General features: G+C 34.6%; 1 long non-coding RNA gene across 2 annotated transcripts; it reads left to right on the top strand.

Annotated features, from left to right (window-relative positions):
* Positions 1-17497: 17497 nt before the first annotated feature.
* On the top strand, positions 17498-21020 carry LOC120072814 (uncharacterized). Of its 2 annotated transcripts, XR_005480604.2 has the most exons (5): positions 17498-17638; positions 17730-17847; positions 17933-18054; positions 19959-20080; positions 20769-21020. It is a non-coding gene; the product is annotated as an uncharacterized LOC120072814 (long non-coding RNA). The 2 variants fall into 2 exon arrangements; XR_005480603.2 differs by lacking the exons at positions 19959-20080; positions 20769-21020 and having other exon boundaries at positions 17933-19176.
* The last annotated feature ends 267 nt before the right edge of the window (positions 21021-21287 follow it).

Genomic DNA, 21287 nt, shown 5'->3' with positions numbered 1-21287 from the left:
GCATTTTCTCCGTAACCATATATTAGTGGGAAGTTCAATTCGGTTTTCATAACTAAAGAATAAAATGAAAATTGTTTTCATTTTGCAAAGGACACGGTAAATTGCTCACGAGGTGTTTGCATTCAATCACTTAGTGAATTCGGAGCCTATACGAAAGTGCATCATTTACTAAATGATCACTCACCCGCGCGCGCTACTTACTAAACGATCGCTCACATTTTACTAAACGATCACTTAGCGCTCGAGCTTTACTAAACGATCGTATAGATAATCGCCTAGCTTTTTCTACATGATTGTGTACCTTGCCTAAACGATCAAGCATCTTGACTATACGATAGTCATTGCCTTCTCCTACTTGCTTGATTGTTGTATACGATCTCTTTTCCTCCTCACCCTTATCAAATTCGAATAGAGCCCACTCTTTGGATTCTCACTCCGAGAATACTAAGGGCTCATAGTGGTGGTGTCATCCTCATTTCCTGTTGTTCATGTGAAGCTGTTCGTGGTAGACGACCGGGGTGTTGCTGAACAATTGCCTGGCATTCTAGCGAGAGCGCAAGGAGTCAGTTCGTGGAGAGAGCGAGATTTGTTCTGAAGAAAGTTTTCAATTGGTAAGTCCTCGTTCTCTTGTTTATTTATCTAGAAGCATGACGATAATTTAGTAGTGTTAATGCATTTTTGTTGGTAATTGTGCACTGCCTATCGTTTAGATCACGAGAGCATACACGACAGCTCAAAGTGTTTTCCTAAACGATCGTGTACACGCGCATCTGCCAAAACGATTGTGTTGTTTTTACTAAGCGATCGCACGCCTGAGCGAGATTCACTAAACGATTGTCTAAACGATCAAACCCGTTTTACTAAACGAGCGTGCACCTTTTCTAAACGATCAAGCACATGTCTATACGATAGACACAAACCTCTTCCACTTGCTTGGTCATTGAGTGCGATCGTTCTTTCCTCCTTCCCTCTACCAAATCCAACAGAGCCCACACCTCCTGGATTCTCACTCCGAAAATAACAAGGTCACTGAGTGGTGGTGTCCAAGTTGCTGCTTGTTCATGGAGAAGTCTGTTTATTTGCTGAGCGACAACGAGAGATTTATGTATACGATTGGCTTGACATTGCAGAGACAGCGAGAGGTGCTAATCTAAGTGAGAGCGAGAGATAAACAGAGGAAGAGTTCTTCAAAGGTGAGTCTTTCGTTTCTTCATATTTAATTTATTGAAAGCATGTCGTAATTTGGTCTGAAATGCATAACTTGTATGTATGTTAGTGAGTGCTTGTATTTCTGTCACAATGAATTTGAAACGATTTTGCTTCCGCTCAGAGGTTCTCTTTGATAAGAGTTCCTTCACTAGAAATTTAGTGTCATAAGTTAAGATCCACTTTCTTGTATGCAGATGAAAGGTGCACCATCTACTTATACACAAGATGACATTGATTGTGTGCAATCTGAATGGACTGATTTTGTAAGATCGCACATATTTTTTGCATGACATGTGGTACTTGGTGTTTTTTGTTGCTTTTGGACTGCATTTTGTTGTAAATGATTTTTTGGAGAAGAAATACATGTACATTCACACAGTAGGGAGAATTAAAGCCAGCAAAGTGGTGAGTTTAGTGCTTAAATGATATATATAAGAACACTTTGATTGCCATATATGTAGACTAATTTGAGTATTGACTTTTTATTAGAAAGAATTTGTGATGATTATCCAAAGAAATGTATAGGTTGACAAGATCTCTTTTATCATTTTTCGACAACATATTGGTGCTCAATAGGTACGTGACTGTTTTTACATTTTCCATTTGTATACCTCCCTTCCCTTCACCCCCCCCCCCCCCCCAAAAAAAAAAAAAGAATAATAATAATAATAATAATAATAAGAAGAAGAAGAAGAAGAAGAAGAAGAAGGAAAAGAAGGATGTGATTTCTTGCTGAGTATTACGTGTTTACTATCGTTTTGGAGAATTTTTTTTAATATTGTTATGGTTTTTTACATGAATTGCGAGTATAGGTTATTTAATCAATGTTGTATAAGTAAAACATTTACCCAATTTGATTATGGGTGTTCATACTTGTGGCTATAGGTTATGAACTCCATGTTTTGAGCAAAATCAATGTGTTGGAAAAATTGTTAACATTGGAAAGGTAAAACCTTTTTATATTGTTATTATTATCAATATTGTTGGGTAGAGTTGAACTCTAAAATGATTTATTTTCTTAACAGGTTTTGTAAGAAATTGTCGGAGGAAAAAAGAATAACCATGGCGCATTGATATATAATGTTAGTAGCTAAACTTTGATTCAAATGTAATTTGATGTGGCTTGTTGTAAAACCTTTATCAATGGTTATTAGTTGATCTTTTATGTAAAAATATTATCAACTTTATGCTTATTTTCTATAAATATGAAAGTATTTTATATTTGTGTTCGTGGGGTTGAAAAACATTAATTCATTATAGAAATCTTATATGTAATGGCAGGGTTCACAAAAATAACAACTATTAAACTACATACATTAGCCAATTTTGAGCCAATTGATGATAAAGTTAATGTGTCATATTAAACTTGACAATGACAGTTTATCATTATCAGTAATCGTTCATTAGTGACAATTATTTGTGTCATTAAAGCTCAATTATTACAATTTTTCGAAAACTGTCATTGAACATCATATCTTTAAAAGGGATACCATGACAGAAAATAATTGTCATGAATTCTAAATATGACAATTTTTAAATGTCATGGTATCACAGTTTTCTTGTAGTGAAAGTTTAAATTCACTTATGAAAGTTCAAGGTTTAGTTTATAAACTTATAAAAGTTCAGGGTTTAAATTGATACAATTATAGTTTAGGGTTTAAATTGAGACAATTATTAATTTAGCATTTTTTTTTAGTGTAGGTTATTTACACTACATATATTGATTGGTTTTGTCATCTGGTATATTTTGAAGAAAATAAGTATAATTCATAAGCAAGTTTTGATATGAAAACATATTCCAAAAAGAAAAGGAAAGGAGAATTGCAATGGATGGGAAAAAAAGCGAACTCTTATTCATGAGGGATTGTCCTAGACAACTCAGTCTTAATCCTATGTCTATTGTGATAATATAACCACTAGATGTAACTCTGTTGACTACTTTGGTTTCTATTTCAAATTGATGACCTAGGCAACTTAGTCTTAATCCTGAGTCTATTATGAACGACTATTCATGAGGGATTGACCTTTTATTTGTATGGGTGAGAGTGGTCAGTTCGCCGACTCAATATGCCTACCATGTTGGGGACAAGACCGAATGGGGAGTTGAAAGCATAATAATACAAGATAGATTTTACTCCTTCATGACAATAGCATAAGTAAATGAGTGTTCTCTCAAGTAGTATCTCCAGGACTTGAACAAATAGTCTTACCCTCTCACTGGCCCGATAGAGGATTCTGTTTAATGCTTGACCATAAACAAGTTGTTCATTAGAGAAGTATTGGTACTTAAGGATAAAGAAATTGATGGAATGTACAAGCATGAAACGGATGCATTAGAATCAATAATCACTCTAATTACACTTATTTTGAGTTCTAAAAGCATGCAAAGTAACAATTTCAAAAGAAGAAGGTTTCAGAACTTATACCTATGATGAAACCTCCAAATCCAAGCTGCTCTCCATGAATTTGACCTTCAAATCGTCAGTAGACCACCAAAAGTGTCTTCTCTACTATTCTCAGGCTTGGATTTAAGTGGTGGAACTCATAATTCAAGTCAATTGAGTGAGGAGTGGGAGAGGGTTTTTTTAGATAGAGGGAGAGCTATAGAATTTCTCAAATTCCAGCAAGCATCCCCTTCCATTTGAAAATTTTGATCCTTTTATGTAACATCAACATGCAAGCACTAAAGATCAATGCAAATTAACACTTCAAAATTGCATAATGGAAGTGGGATAGGTGTTATTAAAAAATAAAAAATAATAAAAAAAAGCCACCAAGCTACTTAAGATTTTGTGGATTTTTCCACTAAATCAAAAACCAATTTCAAATTTAAAAATTAATTTCATTTTCAATTAAATTAAATTTAAATTAATTTTCTAAAATTAATTTTTCTTAATTTGAAATATATTTAATTTAAAAAATTAATTTAAAAAATTAATTAATTAATTAATTAATAATTTAATATAAATTATTAAATTAATCCAACATCTAATTTTAAACATGAATCATATTCATGCAATCAATATTTAAATCACCATTTATATATTATAAACCCTTCAATTTCGTTTAATTTCGACAAAATTAAACGTTAATTATATCGAATATAATTATCCAAACCCTAATTTCAATTTGAACACTTCAAATTGAAACCCTAATTGAAAATTTGAACACTTCAAATTGAAAACCCTAAATTCAATTTGAACATTTCAAATTTAAAATCTTAATTTTGATTTTTAACGTTTCAAAATCACTCAATTCACTAATCCAAAGTGTTAATGTTTTATAAGCTAATAGAGGGATATTATGGAACTACAGATCATGAGCTCAAACGATATGAGATTAATTGACTAAACTCTTTAGACCAAATTGATCAATATTTGTTAACTACCGAGACAAACCACTATAACTCGATAGTCGCACTCCCCTCATTGTAGATATATTTTTGTCCACTTACTTTAACCATAATAAGTGAGTCGACCCTTCACAGGTTGTTTATAATAATGACTAGGTAAAATGTTGTTTTACCCTCGAAATTACTTCTTGTTCCTTAAGTTCCACTAATCCTCTGATGAACAATTGGTTTGTGATCTAGTAACTAAACACACCAAATCTCCCTTGGTCCAATGAGAGGGTGGGGCCCCTTGTTCGAGACCTAGATTCAGTACTTAAAAGAACAACCTTTCTCCTATCCCTTAATTGAGTAGGTATGAATTCCGTCTTACATGCTATATCTCTAGCTATTTACCTAGTCTTACCCCTGAAATGGGAGACTTATTGAGACGACGCTGTTGAGCCAACCCTCACCTATGAAAATCTAAGGATAATCCCGAATAAACAGGAGTTTGTAGTTAGCTCAGGATTAAGGCGAGTTACCTAGGTCATCTATTCGAAATAGTCAATATTAAATAGTAAGCAACATTATAAAGTAACAGTGACTTATTTCTTGATCCGATCTTATGCAAACTCATTGTATAGGTCGCCTCCACTTCTCATATCTCTACATGAACGATTCAAGATCGCATCGTTTGTACTATCTACAAAGCGGCCGCTTCCGATAGTTTTACTAAAATAAGGTACCCAACCTCATTCATATGCTATAGACTGTTTTGGCTATTTACTCGAACTTGATCCATTTTTATGTCTCCACATTGAAGGAAATCGGATCTGAGATTTCCATGAGCAGCGGAACAAGACTATTCCAAATTACAATCATGAATGAACAAATATTTATAGTCGTCTTCAATACAAACGGTTATACAATTAAGATGCAGAAATTACAGCATGAATCAATAAATGAACAAGGGAGATAAACTCTACGAACAATAGCAGAAGTATCTCCATACTTCTAAGCGCACGGCCGCTCGAACAACAGCAACCTCAAGCGCTCGATCTACACAACCGTAACACCGCATGAACACTTCGCACTCGTCCTCAACGATATCCTCGGTCACGAACTCCTCTGCAACACGAACGAACACTGTGCTCATCCTCAGCGACACGAACGACCTCTACAGCACCACGAACGGCCTCTAGAAAACCTCGACGGTGTCGAGTTGAGTCTAACACCACCAACAAGGCGACCTTGGTATTCTCGGTGTGAGAAGCCAGAGGTTGGGCTCTGTTCGGGCTTGGTATGAGGCAGACGAATGAAGGAAACAACGATCGCGTACACGACTAGGCAAGTGGGAGATGGTGGAGACCTATATATAGGTCGATGCCTAATCGTTTAGATAAAGCTATGTGATCGTCTAGCAAAATCTATGTGATCGTCTAGCAAAGCTATGCGATCGTTTAGTATACACTGCACGATCATTACCTCGCACCTGCACGATTTTTTAGCTCACCCAGCCATCGTTTAGTAAATCTATATTTACTTGATGACCTATGTGAGTTTCTTTGCGTGGAGAGAAAACTCAAAAACTTTTTCTATCGTTTAAAAAACTTCTTTTCAAAATAGGAAACCACTTTCCTTTTAAACTCACGGTTACCATGATTCAATAACCACCCATTACTTTGGTTATTTAAAAGAAAAAGTATTAATTATCTAATAATTAATATTATTATAAATATAAATGATATCCAACTTATCATACTATATTTATAACCTATAGATTTAATATTTCATCTCATGAAACATATAAACCATAGTTCTTTTTCTATTCCATGATACTTAATATAAATCTCATTTACATCAATCCTCCACTAGATGTATCTTATACATTATACCGATTATATCATATATAATCAAAATAACTCTTGTCAATTTGAACATTTCAAATCAGTACCAAGAACTGATCCTCAACATAATCCAAGCTATCAAGGGGACCTCATGAACCTGTAGCTCCGAAGCTCCAACGGTATGTGAATAACTGACTAAACTCTTTAGTCACGGGATCCACCATTGTTAGAAGGAAAATTCGAGACGGATGGGGTTGTACATGCAATCATGTGTTATACATGGCTTAAGCTATGGGTTTATGCCCATGCATCTGAGGTTATGCGTCGGAATGAAAATGCAATAATCTAGTATGCAATGACCACGCATTCCTATCACAAGTTTTCTTACGCTCACGCCAAGTATAACGCGAACACAAGTTTCTCGGGTAATTCGAGGTCGAACACAGGGATTTGTCATTCAATAATACTCGTGAAGCAATGCGTTTGAGGCGATGAATAAAAATAAAACGAAGAAAGTTTAATGGATTTACACACTACTCCTACTCCTAACTAAACAGATTGAGGAATAGAAGACTTGTGATGAGAATAGGTAGATACACAACAACCATTAATGCATAGTAATGTTTATTATCTTAAATCACCTGAGTAATCCCAGCTCGTCACATTAACGCATCGCACACCTCTCGGTGGTCAGTCGCATGACTATATCTCTATAGTGCATGGTTGCGTTGAATATAAGATTTTGCCTATCTCTAGAAACAATGCATACTTTACTTTAGTGCATTCCATCTCTTACCTTCTCAGGTAGTTTGACGCGGCTATTTAACATATAGACAAGCATTGCAACATCCCATAGACAAGCGTTGCTACAGCCTTTCACCAAACAAAGAGGATTAACTCACTATACTCGCACAATGCACACCTCTCGGTGGGTTGCTACATGCATCCTATCTCTAGGCTACACAATGAAGTATACGATTGCCTTTGATAAATAAACACTAAAGATAAGCAATGCTAGAGATAGAGATGATGAAGAAGATGGAATTGAAGGAATCAAGAGATGCATTGATTTTAAATAGTCTTAATATCTTAAGCTAAAATGTAATACACAGAGGTTAGAAGAGAAATGAAAGACTCTACGTCAAGGCTGCTGGTGGTGCCATGGATGAATGGTGGAGATATCTCTCTCGAGCTCTAACTTCGGCGAAAGCTTCGGTCGTCACTCGGTCTAGTTTGTGGAGGTGAAGAATTCTCACTGAAAATCTTGTTCAAGCTCTCATCTGTGATCGCAAACCTCTGCCTTGAGGCAGAAGTTCAGATGTCTTGAAATGAAATTCCAAAAGGCTATTTATAGAGTTTAAACGCCGACACCTATCATGATTGCGTTATGGCTCACTGCTGCTTTTTGTCGCGGTATGGGCAATGTCACATTGTCTTATCTTGTTGATACTCTCAAGATATGCGTCCGAGCTTGATTCATCTAAAGTATCAACGTGTTCTACCCATCTTGCGATCATCCTTCTATTATGGTTGTCACTCCGTGGCCGTAATTTCCAATTGATCACCGCAACTTCCATGCGATGGACGCATTCGATCCAACTTTCAGCGCATGCGTTTGTCTTTGTGATCCCCTGGCTTCAGCACATGTGTTTGTCTGCGATTGTTTAGCTTCAGCGCATGTGTTTGATTCCTGCGATAGCTACAAAAATACACTTTGGCATGGAGTAACGCATAATAATGGGGTTAGTGAAGATTTAGGTGCTAATCGACGCAAAACTCAATTTTTCGCAAATTCTAAGTATTATCACCGCATTTTCTACTTGTTAGCCCTCATGATTCTAAATAAAAGGCTTATAATAATTGGTATTTTTGCCAGTTATCAACCATCCCACTACGTGAGGACAAGCATGATTCTAAGTTTGGGGGTGTGATAACTGGTAGAAATGCATGATTCTATCATAACTGGCTTATAATAAAAGGCTTATAATAACTTGTAGATCCAATTGCAACCGATGGGTTTTACCCCTTATGGTTCATCTATATGATCCCAGACTGAATTTAAGTACATTAACTCCATTTCAAGGTCTATGGCTTTTATCCACTGGTCCTTATCCACATATTCCATTGCTTGTTTGAAAGGTAATGGATCCTCTAAGCCATTATTTGGTATGACGACTTGGGTTTCTATTAAACCCATGTACCGGTCAAGCTATAGCACAACCCTCCCACTACGTCGAGGCACTCTTAATTCTTGAGAAGGATGTGAAGTATATGTTTTATCAAGAACTCTTATTGATGGACCTACTTGATTAACAACTCTTGTTGATTTATCTGTAGTTTCTCTATTCATCTCACTTAATACTAGCCTACTGCGAGGTTGAGGATTTTTAATGCAGTCTTCCTCTAGAAATGTTGCATTTGTCGACAAAAATACTTTATCTTCCTGAGAATCATTAAAGAAACCACCTTTTGTCTTTTTAGGATAGGCCACAAATAGACATACTTTTGAACGATATTCTAGTTTCTTAGGATTTTGTACAAGGGATAGAGTATGAGCGCCTTTGAATAACCATTCTTCAAACTCCCTCGATCAATCCAATGCATCCAAGAACAACAACGCTCGAACACGACGACCAGTACAATAACACGATCAATAGCAAACACCACACGAACAACACGAACAACTAAAAGCTCCTTGAACACAATCGAGTTGAGTGAGGACACCACCATAATGGTTATCTTGGTATTCTCGGTGTGAGAATCCAGAAGTTGTGGACTCTGTATAATCTTGGCTTGAGGAAGAGACAGAAGGACAACGATCGTGTAGACGATCGAGTAAGTGAGAGATAACATAGTCTATCGTATAAACGATGTACTCGATCGTGTAGTAAATGGTAGCCCTATAGACAATGCTATGCGATCGTTTATCTACGATCAGCTGAAAGAACTATCGTATAGTCAATGTCCACGATCGTTTAGTCTCTCTATAAGCTATCACTTAGTGAAAAATTTTCACTGATAGCCTTGTCCATGAAAAAATTTTCGAATCAAGTAACTACTAATTTTAGGAAAACATTTTTCTTTTTATCTCACGGTTACCATAAAACCACCAATAATTTCCCACTCAATTGATTATTAGAGAAACAGAGATAATTATCACATAATTAATATTATTATAAATAAATATGATAACCAACTTACCATACTATATTTATAACCTATAGTTTTAATATTTCATCTCATAAAACATACAAACCATAGTTCTTTTTCTATTTTATGGTATTTAATGTAAATCATATTTACATTAATCCTCCACTTGATGTGTCTCATACGTCACACAAATTCTATCATATATAATTTAATTTCCTCATGTTAATTTAAACACTTCAAACTAACTCCAAGAACTGATTCTCAACTTGAATTCATTGAGCTACCAAGGGGACCTTATGAACCTATAGATTGAAGCTCTAATAGTACGTGAATAACTGACTAAACTTTTTAGTCATGGGATCCACCATCCGTTAACTGTCGGAAACTCCACTAAAGATCGACAGCTGCAATCTCCTTACTACAGATATATTTCTGTATCCATATCAACCAATCAATAGTGCGACAACCCTTCATAGATCGCTCGTAAGTTCAGCTGAGCCAATTTACCATTTTGCCCCTGAAGTTACATCTAACTCCTTAAGTACCACTGATTTCTCTCATGAACATAAGTCATAGTCCTACTATGACTGAGTTCTCTCTTCCAAAGAGAGGTTGTGGCCACATGTTAAAGACCCAAAATCAGCCTTTAAGGGAGCAATCTATCTACTTACCCCTACTTCGGGGAAGAAGTGAATTCTATCTTATGTAACTGAGTTCTCAGCTCCCTAATCAGAAAAATCTCCAAAAAGGTAGGTTTATTAAGTTGGCAATTCGACCACTCTCATCCATACTAATCAAAGGATCACCCTCAAAGGCAGAAGTTCCCAAAACACTCAGGATTAAGGTCATGTTACCTATGGTCGTTTAGATGAGATGTAAATCTCAAGTATCAACGGCATTATATAAAGAGATTAGTCATCTCGTGGTCCGGTCTTATACAAACTCTTTGTATAGGACACTTCAGCTCGCATCCACATGAATGGTTAGGATCAGACCATCTATAGTAGTTCATAACACTTGTAAACCTCTACAAAGCGGGTCATATCTGTAATGTCACCGGGATAAGGTATCCCTCCTTAATCCTTATACTACTGACCTTTTAGGTTATTACTTAAGGCATGATCTACTTGTATATCTCATATACATGCTTACGTTTACATACAATAACCACGGATCTTTTTTTATTGGATATGAGTAAATGCAAAATAAAATAACTCTTGTTTTATTCATAACAATGTGTACAATGTTTATAAACTACGAGATTTCGAGAGAATTAGGACACCAATCCCAACACTAACATCCTAGGTTGTCTTATGAATCTTGAACTGTATGTAGAGACATATAGGGATCAATGTTCAAGATACAACCTAAATGATCTATAGTATAGGGATAAGGTTGGATACCTTATCGTGGTAACACTATGGATATGACCCACTTTGTATTTGATATAAATGCAATGATCTAATGCGTTCATGTAGGAGGTATGCGAGTGAGGGTATTTTGTGCAATGAGTTTGCAAAAGACCGGATCACGGAATAGTACCCACTAGATGTAACTTTGTTAACTAGTTACATTTCTATTTCAATGGTATGACTTAGACAACTTAGTCTTACTCGTGAGTATATTATGAACTCCTATTCACAAGGGATTGTCCTTTGATTTATATGGGTGAAAATGGCCAGTTGGTCGACTCAATATGCCTACCAGTTTGGGATAAGAGCGAGTGGGTAGCTGGAAACATAATCATACAAGATGGATTTCACTCCTTCCTAACTTCAAGGTAAGTAGATGGGTGTTCCCTTAAATGGTGTCTCCGGGACTTGAACAAAGAGCCCTATCCTCTCATTGGTCCGAGAGGGGTTCCTATTTAATTGTTGGACCATAAACAGGTTGTTTATTAGAGAAACATTAGTACTTAAGAATGTAAAGGTAACCCAGGGGTAACATAGTAATTTGACCCAACTGGAGTTACAAACACTCGTAAAGGACAAACTTGCTATTATTGCTCTATATCTGTGGACACAAAAATATATCTGTAGTGAGAAGAGTGCAATTTTGAGTCTTTAGTGGAGTATACCCACAGTTAACAAATATTGATTAATTTGGTTAATGAGTTTAACCAATTAATTTTACATCGTTGGAGCTTCTGATCTGCAGGTCCATTATATTCCTTTTCTAGCTTGTAAAGGGTATTGAGAATTTTTTAATGTATGTTGATACATTTTAATATAAAATTTAATTTTAGACTTTATTATTAATTTTGAATATGATTCAGAATTAATAAATGATAGAATGAAATATTTAAAAGGAGTTCAAATATTAAGTTAATATGAATAAGATTCATATTGAAAATTATAGGTTAAAAATAATTTGCATTAGATGTGCATTAAAACTATAGGTTAAATGAGAGAAATATTTTTTTAATATGATTCAAATGGGAAATTAAATTAAATATGTGATATTTAATTAGATGATTTAATTTAATTTATTTAATTAAATTGATTAAATCAAAACTATAGGTTAAAATTAATGTACATTAGATGCACATTAAAACTATAGGTTATGTGAGAGGAAATCATTTAAATATGATTTAAATTATCATTTAATTAAATATGATTTGATTAATAAATTTTATTTTATTTAAATTAAACAAATTAACTCCCAATTTTAGAGAAGTTATGAGAAAATGTGGGATCAATACCACGTTTTTTTCTCCCTTTCTCACCATCCCTCTCTCTAATAAAAAGTTTTTTTTTTTTGTAGAGGGAGAAGATGACTCTCAAGTAGGGATGACAAAATTCTCTGTAGGGTCGGGTCTTCACAGGCCTCCGATCCGATCGGGGCGGGGAATCCCCGGTTTGACTAGGTATAGAGACAAACCGGGGATTTAAATCGGGTCCCCGATTGGGGATGGGTGAGGGAATCCCCCCCTCGTCCTCGACCTCGAACCTGATCCCCACCCCTATCTTGATTTTTTTAATTATTAACATATATAATAATGATAATAATAATAATTAGAAAAAAATATTATAATTAAAAATTATATATATAAAGTACTAAAAAAATACTACTGTTTCGGTTTTTTTTTAATTTTCTAATATAATAAATTTTATAATAAAAAAACATTAAAATACCTTTTTAATTGATAATTTAAACAAATATAAGTAACAATTGTTGGGTTTTATGTCCTAAAACTCGTGATTTGTAAACAATAAATTCATTATGTAAATAGAAAATTTTGATTATTGAATTAATTTTTGTAAAATTAATAAAATTTTAATTTTAATCAAGGAATTAAAATTGGAAAAAAAATAACATGCAGCAGAAGAAAACAAGATCATTAAGCATTCTAATTTCTTAATTTTGACATCAAAACAACCATGTTCAGAGAGAATTAGGAGGGTTTCAACAACAATAATATTAATTTATTACATAAATTTTATAATTTCAATATAAATACTAATTTGAGTTAATTTTAAATAATAAAAATAATAAAATTATAAAATAAAAAGCAAAGATTTTTTTCCGTGGGGACCCAAATCCCCGAACCCGATCCCAACCCCCCAAAACAGGGAATAAGGCGAGGACGGGGATTAAAAATCCCCACAGGCATACGGATGGGGAATCCATCCTCGTCCCGCCCCAACCCCATTGCCATCCCTACTCTCAAGATTTATATGTGTTTTTTTTCTTATTCCTGAGAAAAGAAAGAAAAATCGTTCTGGGATATTCCCAAATCCCAAAAGAGAGAATTCCATAATTCTCCATAGCTTTAATTCCCTGCAAGAATAGGGAGGTTTCCAAGTAGTGGTGTCCAATCCCAATTCAATAGAGAAATTCCATATGATTGTCAAAAGGTTTGCAAGTTAGGGTTGAGAAATTCTATAGAATTGTCAAAAGGTTTGCAAGGTAGGATTTCTTCCCCTGTATAATTAGTCTTTTTGGGAATTGCATGCTTAGTCGATATTACTTTTTATTCCAATACAAAATTGTTTTTTTTTAAATGCCAATTTGAAAAAGCCAAATGGTTTTGTGTTTTGGCTTTCGCTGTGCCTTAGGGTTTTCATCCTTTAGTAGGTCCATGAGGTCCCCTTCCTAGCTCGTAAAGGGAACTAAAGTAACTATGTCTTGAATAGAGTTTGAAACGTTCAAATTCACTTAGGGAAATAATATAATGTATAATGTTACATTATAATATAAAGTTTATATTTTAACTAAACTTTATAATATAAATTTAATTTTGGATATGATTCAAGATTAATTTATGGGAGAATTAAATATTCGAAGGATTTCAAATATGAATTTAATATGAATTGGATTCATATTAAAATTATAGGTTAAAATTAATGTGTATTATATGCACATTAAAATTATAGGTTATGAGAGAAATACAATTTAATATGATTCAAATATAGGCTAAATTAAATATTTGATATGTAATATGATAATTAATTAATTATTAATTTAATTTAATTTAATTAATTCAATTAAAACTATAGGTTATGTGAGAGATGTTTCATTTAAATATGATTTAAATGAAATCATTAATTAAATTAGATTTAATTAATTATTAATTATTTTAATGAATCAATTAAATTGATGTTTTTTTTGTTTAACTCCCACGTAGGGAGTTATCAGAAATGTGGGATAGCTCCCACGTTTCCCCTCTCTCCATTGGTTAATATACCTGCAAAACGTAAGTTTTGCAAGTGATAGTGATTCTCTTCACGAAATTGTTCTGTACACCAAAAATTCTCTCCCTTCATTCTATTATTGATTTGGTTCCCACAAATCAATATTTAAATTCTCAAAGAATAGGGAGGTTTCCAAATTGGTAGTGTTCGTGTTTTCAATCCCAAGGAGAATTGACCATTTCGTCTGAGTCGTCGACAAGAGTAACTACTTCTTTTCTTTTCTCTATAGGATTGAATTCTTAATTGTTATGCATGCTTAACCTAGAATTTTTACAATAGGTTTTTTTTTTTCTGTCTCTATGATATTCTATATTTTGACAATGTATTGGTATTTTGATTTCTCAATTAATTTCGAGTTAAGGTCTTGATAATTTCGTTGCGCTATGGTTTTTATCCCTACAAAGTCATCTATAGTCATCATAGTGAAATGTAAGTCTTTTAAGTAACGATGTTTAAAGAGAAACTAACCATTTCACGGTCCGGTCTTATACATATTCTTTGTATAGGATACCTCCACTCACATGTCTCCACATGAACAATCAGGATCAGATCATTTATAATACTTTACAAATATTGTAACAATTACAAAGTGGGACGCATTTCTAGTGTCACCAGGATAAGATACTCAGTCTTATCCATATACTACAGACCATTTAGGTTATCACTTAAACATGATCCACTTGTATGTCAACCATATACATGTTTAAGTTACATAAAATAACCTTGGATCTTTCTTTAATAGATTATTGCATAGATAAAATAATCAACCATTATTTCAAATAACATATTACTACGAGGCTTTAGGGCATATATTCCAATAGATACAACTATGTTATACTTAAAATTAAATTTAAAACGAGTGCCCACTATTGATACGTTGACGATGATGTACTTGAAATAATACATTTTCGATGAGTATCAATATACTATTAATACACCAATATCTTATTTTAAATGGATTTTGAATGAGTTTTTGATATATACTATTACATTAATGAGATGCTTCAAAAGTATCTTTTATGAGTACTCATGTGGTGTTGAAATTACACCAATAATCACAAGAAGAATTTGATTATTTAGTGACAAATATTTAGTAATGTATGCAACTTTTATTACTAAAAGCTAATTTATAGCGATGCTTTATAAAAATTTCATGAAAAGTTCTTTATTAGTAACACATCTTAAATCAATACCGCTAAAAGAATTAGCAATATATATGCCAACGACATTAAATATTGAATACTTTTAGTAACATAAGAAGATGTCACTAAATATATATAATTTTATATAAAAAATAAAAATTTTAGGGTTTTTTCCTCCCTCTTTCTTCCCCCTCCCCCAATTGTTTTCCATCTTCCATTTTCCACCCTCACTCTTTCGCTCCCCTTTTCCACTCTCCATTCCCTTACTCTTTCCTTCCCTCTTCACTCAACCTCACTACCAGCAAAGAGAAGAAGCTTCATTGTGAATGGACAAACACCAATGATTGTTGCATTGTGAATAGATGGATGTGAACGGACAGATGCGACCCTCACTCCACATAATTTCGATGACTCGAACAGGTCGAGGGGAACAAAGAGAATCTTGCTGCTGCACACAATTTGGACGAAATCTTCCTGCTACACCCATTTGGTCGAGCTACTACACAAGATTTGCACGACGTGTTGTACACGATTTGGACAGAACGCCGACGAGCGTGAATAGAATGCCACCAAATATAACAGAACTCCGGTGAACGCAAATAGAACCTTGTTTGCAGATAACCCATTCATTTTCAGGTATTTGGTGTGAAATTTCTATCAATTAGTACACATTTAATGCCGATGTCCAAACTCACACAGCTTTTCAATGATTTCCACATTCTGCAAACTATAAGCCACTTATTTTTAGAGAACCCACTCATTTTTTAGTGATTTTTTGTGTGAAATTTTCATCGATTAGTATATACTTTGTTAGTATCTATAGCCAATCAATTTTCCATCAACTTCTAAACAACCTAAATTAGGAACTTAGCAAGTTAACTTCTAAATTCAAGAACATATGAGTTTACTTTTTTAGATTGATGCCTTTTAATTTCTTTATTTGTTGGTTTAATACTTCTTGTATGTAGAAGAAAGATGATGAAGAATTTAGAATCTTGGTACAAAACCCCTAAAACTTAAGTTAAGTTTAAGAGTTTATGAATATTTTTTAATCATTTCTTATTCTTCCATGGAAAATAGAAAATTTTCTAAAATTAAGTTTAAGCATTAGGAGTTATTAATCTACTTTCGTCTTCCAATCCATTTCTTTTTTAAAATATATTTACTAGTTTTCATTTTTCTTCCTAGTTTTTTTATGTTAAATGCACAAATATTGATCCATTAGTCTTATACATAATTCTCTCTTGGTTTGTGGTCAGATTTGGTTTAACATTATGTTCTACCATGACGGTTATTTATATTTTTCACTATTGTTTTTCTTTGAGTATTTTCAAAGTGAAATATAGTTCTGAAAGTATTTCTTTTACTGAGCAATGTTTTAATTCTTTCATGTTTTGAGTAGATGTGTTTTCATTTGGAGGATGGTTTTCTGTAAAACGAGTGTAACTCTTCTTTTCCTTTAAAATCATTAGGTTTTTTTTTAGTAAGATCTCAATTCCATTGTAATGTTAAGGATGTAAAACTATTTGGTTTTTGGTTCTAAAAGAAAAAGCATTTGGAGTTGTTATAATGAGTGGAAGTGTGCAATATGAAGTTATTCACCATTCTACTTTAGTATTATTAAGTATAGGATGGTTTTAATGGTTTGTAGCAAGTGGTTTTAGCCTTGACTAGAGAAGTTTATATATATCCCAACTTATCTGTAACACCCCGCACATTTTTTTTAGCAATAATGTAATTTCAATAACTTTATTATTTGGAATTTAGTAATTGTTATTAGTTGGAGAGCATTTTTGAAATTTTGGACTTCAAGTGTAAGTGCTGGAATTTAGTTGTTGGCGTGAAATTATTCAAATTAGAAATTAATGGCAGAAATTAATTTTCTTTTGAAACGGAAAGGAATTTAATAGTATAAAACGGAAAGGAATTAAATGTAATTATATTTATTTCATTTTTTGTTTTATTATTAATTTATTATTTTTTTATAAAAAGTCAAACCCCACCCCCTTTTCTTCCTCATGTCCGACACCCCCTTACCTCGAAATTTCTTCCCTTCCCCAGCCGACAGCTGCCTGCCCCAAATCCCCGCCGTTCGTGCTCGAAGACCGACCACCAAAGCCGCTACCCAGATCTGCTCCAGCCTCAATTGCACGATCCCCGCCTCACCGCGCAGTGCCATCGTCTCCGTCGAAGCACACCATTGCTCTAGCTGTCCTCGTTAGGCTTGTCACGTCTGACCGGCAATCTCTTCTTCAACCCATCACAGTGTGTTACTTTTATGGGTTTTCTTGAAGATTTTTATTATCCATCAAGTTTTGGCTTCCATTTATTAATACCCATTGTGTTTTGGCCATAGATTCGAGCACTGGTGGAATTTTTAAGGTAGAAGTGTGTTGTCAGGCATTGCAAAGGATTAAGTTAGGTTCGCAAACGACCTTAACTTCGAAATTAATTTTGGACCAAACAATGTTTTGGTAAGTACAATAAGCCTTCGAAGGATTAAATTAAAATATAGTTGTTGGGTTTTTAGGTTCTAACCACTATTATTGGATTGCCTAGATTGAGGCATTTGTTTGAGAGGTCGAAGGCAGTTTTGGAACAAGCTATACTTTGGGCTTGATTCAAGATTCATCTAAGCGAGGAGAAGGATTAAATTGCTTGCCACTTAGGCGTAATTTGAGGTAAGTAATCTTACTACTGGAACTGCCCATGGGCCAGGCATTAGATGTATTCTAGCATGATAAATGTATGTTATGACAAAATGTTAGCATGATAGACTGATAGTATAATATGATCAAAGTATGTTCTGGTACGAGATCTGAATTATTTATTTACGCACATAGACACTTGAATGCTAGTATGAGATGGTATGTGCTTCCGTATGGTTGTAATTGATCTAATAATGTTGAGGTATACATGTATGTTGTAAAGCCATGATGTTGAGGTTTATATGTATGTCATAAATTCGTACAGTGATGATTATGATGTTGAGACTGTGCAAATGTCCTTACTGATTAGTTAGATACCCATTAGTTAGATACCCATTAGGACCTGAATTGGTGCATATCACGAATGAGGCAATACAGAAGATCAGGGCTTGTATGCAAACAGCTTAGAGCAGACAGAAGAGCTATGCCGATGTAAGACGTAAGGACCTAGAATTTGAGACTGGTGCGAAAGTGTTCTTAAAAGTGGCACCCATGAAAGGTATTCTGAGGTTTGGTAGGAAGAGAAAGTTGAGTCCGAGATTCATTGGACCTTTCGAGGTCTTGGAACGAGTTGGCCTCGTAGCTTACCGTTTGGCATTGCCTTCAGCACTGTCTTCAGTTCATAATGTCTTCCATGTTTCGATGCTAAGGAAGTATGTGACAGACCCATCCCATGTAGTTGACTACGAGCCCTTACAGTTGAATTACAACTTGAGCTACAAGGAGAAGCCTATAGAGATCCTCACCAGAGAGGTAAAAACATTACGCTGCTGGGAAATTGCTTTTGTGAAAGTCCTGTGGCAGAATCACCAGTTCAAGGAGGCTACCTGGGAGAGAGAGGATGAGATGAAGGCCTAGTACCCAGAGCTTTTTCAAGAATGAACTTCCTAGGACGAAAGTTCTTTGAGGAGGGAAGAATGTAACACCCTCGGAGTTTTTTTTTTTTTTTTTTTAAGAATGAACTTTCGAGGACAAAAGTTCTTTGAGGAGGGAAGAATGTAACACCCCACACATTTTTTTAGCAACAATGTAATTTCAGTAACTTTATTATTTGGAATTTCAGTAATTGTTATTAGTTGGAGGGCATTTTTGGAATTTTGGACTTCAAGTGTAAATGCGGAAATTTAATTTTTGGCGTGAAATTATTCAAATTAGAAATTAATGGCAAAAATTAATTTTCTTTTGAAACTGAAAGGAATTTAATAGAATAAAACGGAAAGGAATTAAATGTAATTATATGTATTTCCTTTTCTGTTTTATTATTATTATTATTATTATTATTGTTTCTTTTATAAAAAGTCAAACCCCACCCATTTTTTCTTCCTCACGTCCGGCGCCCCCCTCCCTCGAAATTTCTTCCCTTCCCCAGCCGACAGCTGCCTGCCCCAAATCCCCTCTGCCGAGTCGCCGTTCATGCTCGCCGATCGACAACCGAAGCCGCTACCTGGATCTGCTCCAACCTCAACTGCACGATCCCCACCTCACCGTGCAGTGCTGTCGTCTCTGTCGAAGCACACCGCCGCTCCAGCTGTCCTCGCTGGGCTTGTCACGTCTGGCCGGCGATCTCTTCTTCAGCCCATCACAGTGTGTTACTTTTATGGGTTTTCTTGAAGATTTTTATTATCCATCAAGTTTTGGCTTCCATTTATTAATACCCATTGTGTTTGGGCTATAGATTCGAGTAGTGGTGAAATTTTTAAGGTAGAAGTGTGTTGTTAGGTATTGCGAAGTATTAAGTTAGGTTCACAAACGAACTTAAGTTCGAAACTAATTTTGGACCAAGCAACGTTTTGTAAGTATATTAAGCCTTCGAATGATTAAATTAAAATATAGTTGTTGGGTTTTTAGGTTCTAACCACTATTATTGAATTGCCTAGATTGAGACATTTGTTTGAGAGATCGAAGGCAGTTTTGGAACAAGCTATACTTTGGGCTTGATTCAAGATTCATCTAAGCGAGGAGAAGGATTAAATTGCTTGCCACTTAGGCGTAATTTGAGGTAAGTAATCTTACTACTGGAACTGCCCACGGGCCAGGCATTAGATGTATGCTAGCATGATAAATATATATTATGGCAGAACGTTAGCATGATAGAGTGATAGTATAATATGATCAAAGTATGTTGTGGTACTAGATCTGAATTATTTATTTATGCACATAGACACTTGAATACTAGTATGAGATGGTATGTGCTTCCGTATGGTTGTAATTGATCTAATAATGTTGAGGTATACATGTATGTTGTAAAGCCATGATGTTGAAGTTTATATGTATGTCATAAATTCGTACAGTGATGATTATGATGTTGAGACTGTGCAAATGTCCTTACTGATTAGTTATATGCCAATTAGATTTTGTGTTTCCTTCGGGATTCACCAGTTTGTGTTTCCTTCGGGATTCACCAGCTTGTGTTTTCTTCGGGATTCACGAGTTTGTGTCTCCTTCGGGATTCACCACTTTGTGTCTCCTTCGGGATTCACCAGAGGTAGTGGGCATACTTAACTACAGTAGGATAGGACTCAGTCTTCTTCTTGTTTCATGTGCATATGTGTCCCATGAGGACTAGAGCATTTTATATGTTTCACCAGAGGTGGGTATCTAGAGGACATAGATGCCCAGCCTGACCCTAGTAGTGGGGTTACTTACTGAGTATTTTATACTCATTCTTTCTCATGTTGTTGTTTCAGGTAAGGGTAGAGATGCACCAGTGATGGACAAGCGGAATTCGTGATCGAGCCACTGGGACTAGTTTTTACGCTTCCGCATCATGAGATTTAGAGTCCTTTTGATGTTTTTCTTAACTTTTAGTTTTGATGTTTAAAACTTACTTTTAAGAATCGCTTTTTAGACTTATTTATTATCCTTTATGATTTATTGGTACCCTACTATTATTTTACTATTTGAATTTAATGAAAGTCTTTTGAACTTACCTTATTTAATTAGCATTTATTTCGCCATAACCGAGTGTCGTTTTGAGTTCCATGCATGCAACATCTAGTTAATAATTTAACATGGTATTGGAACATCTAGTGCAACATCTTCGAAGTATTTTCACTTGATTTTTACTTTTTGCTACTAATAAGATTCATCCAACTTTGCAATTTATATAAGACATTGATTCTAACTCTTTCATTTCTAGTTTAGGTACTTTAAGTTTTATTTGTTATAGATCCAAGTTGGATAAATTTAAGAGATTGAATGTCTAG

This window comes from Benincasa hispida, chromosome 1, assembly GCF_027475165.1.
Source record: "Benincasa hispida cultivar pf3 chromosome 1, pf3_genome.v1.1, whole genome shotgun sequence".
In the NCBI taxonomy this organism is placed as follows: Eukaryota; Viridiplantae; Streptophyta; class Magnoliopsida; order Cucurbitales; family Cucurbitaceae; genus Benincasa; species Benincasa hispida.
Note: the sequence above shows the minus strand (reverse complement) of the source record. Positions and strands in the feature narration are given on the sequence as shown.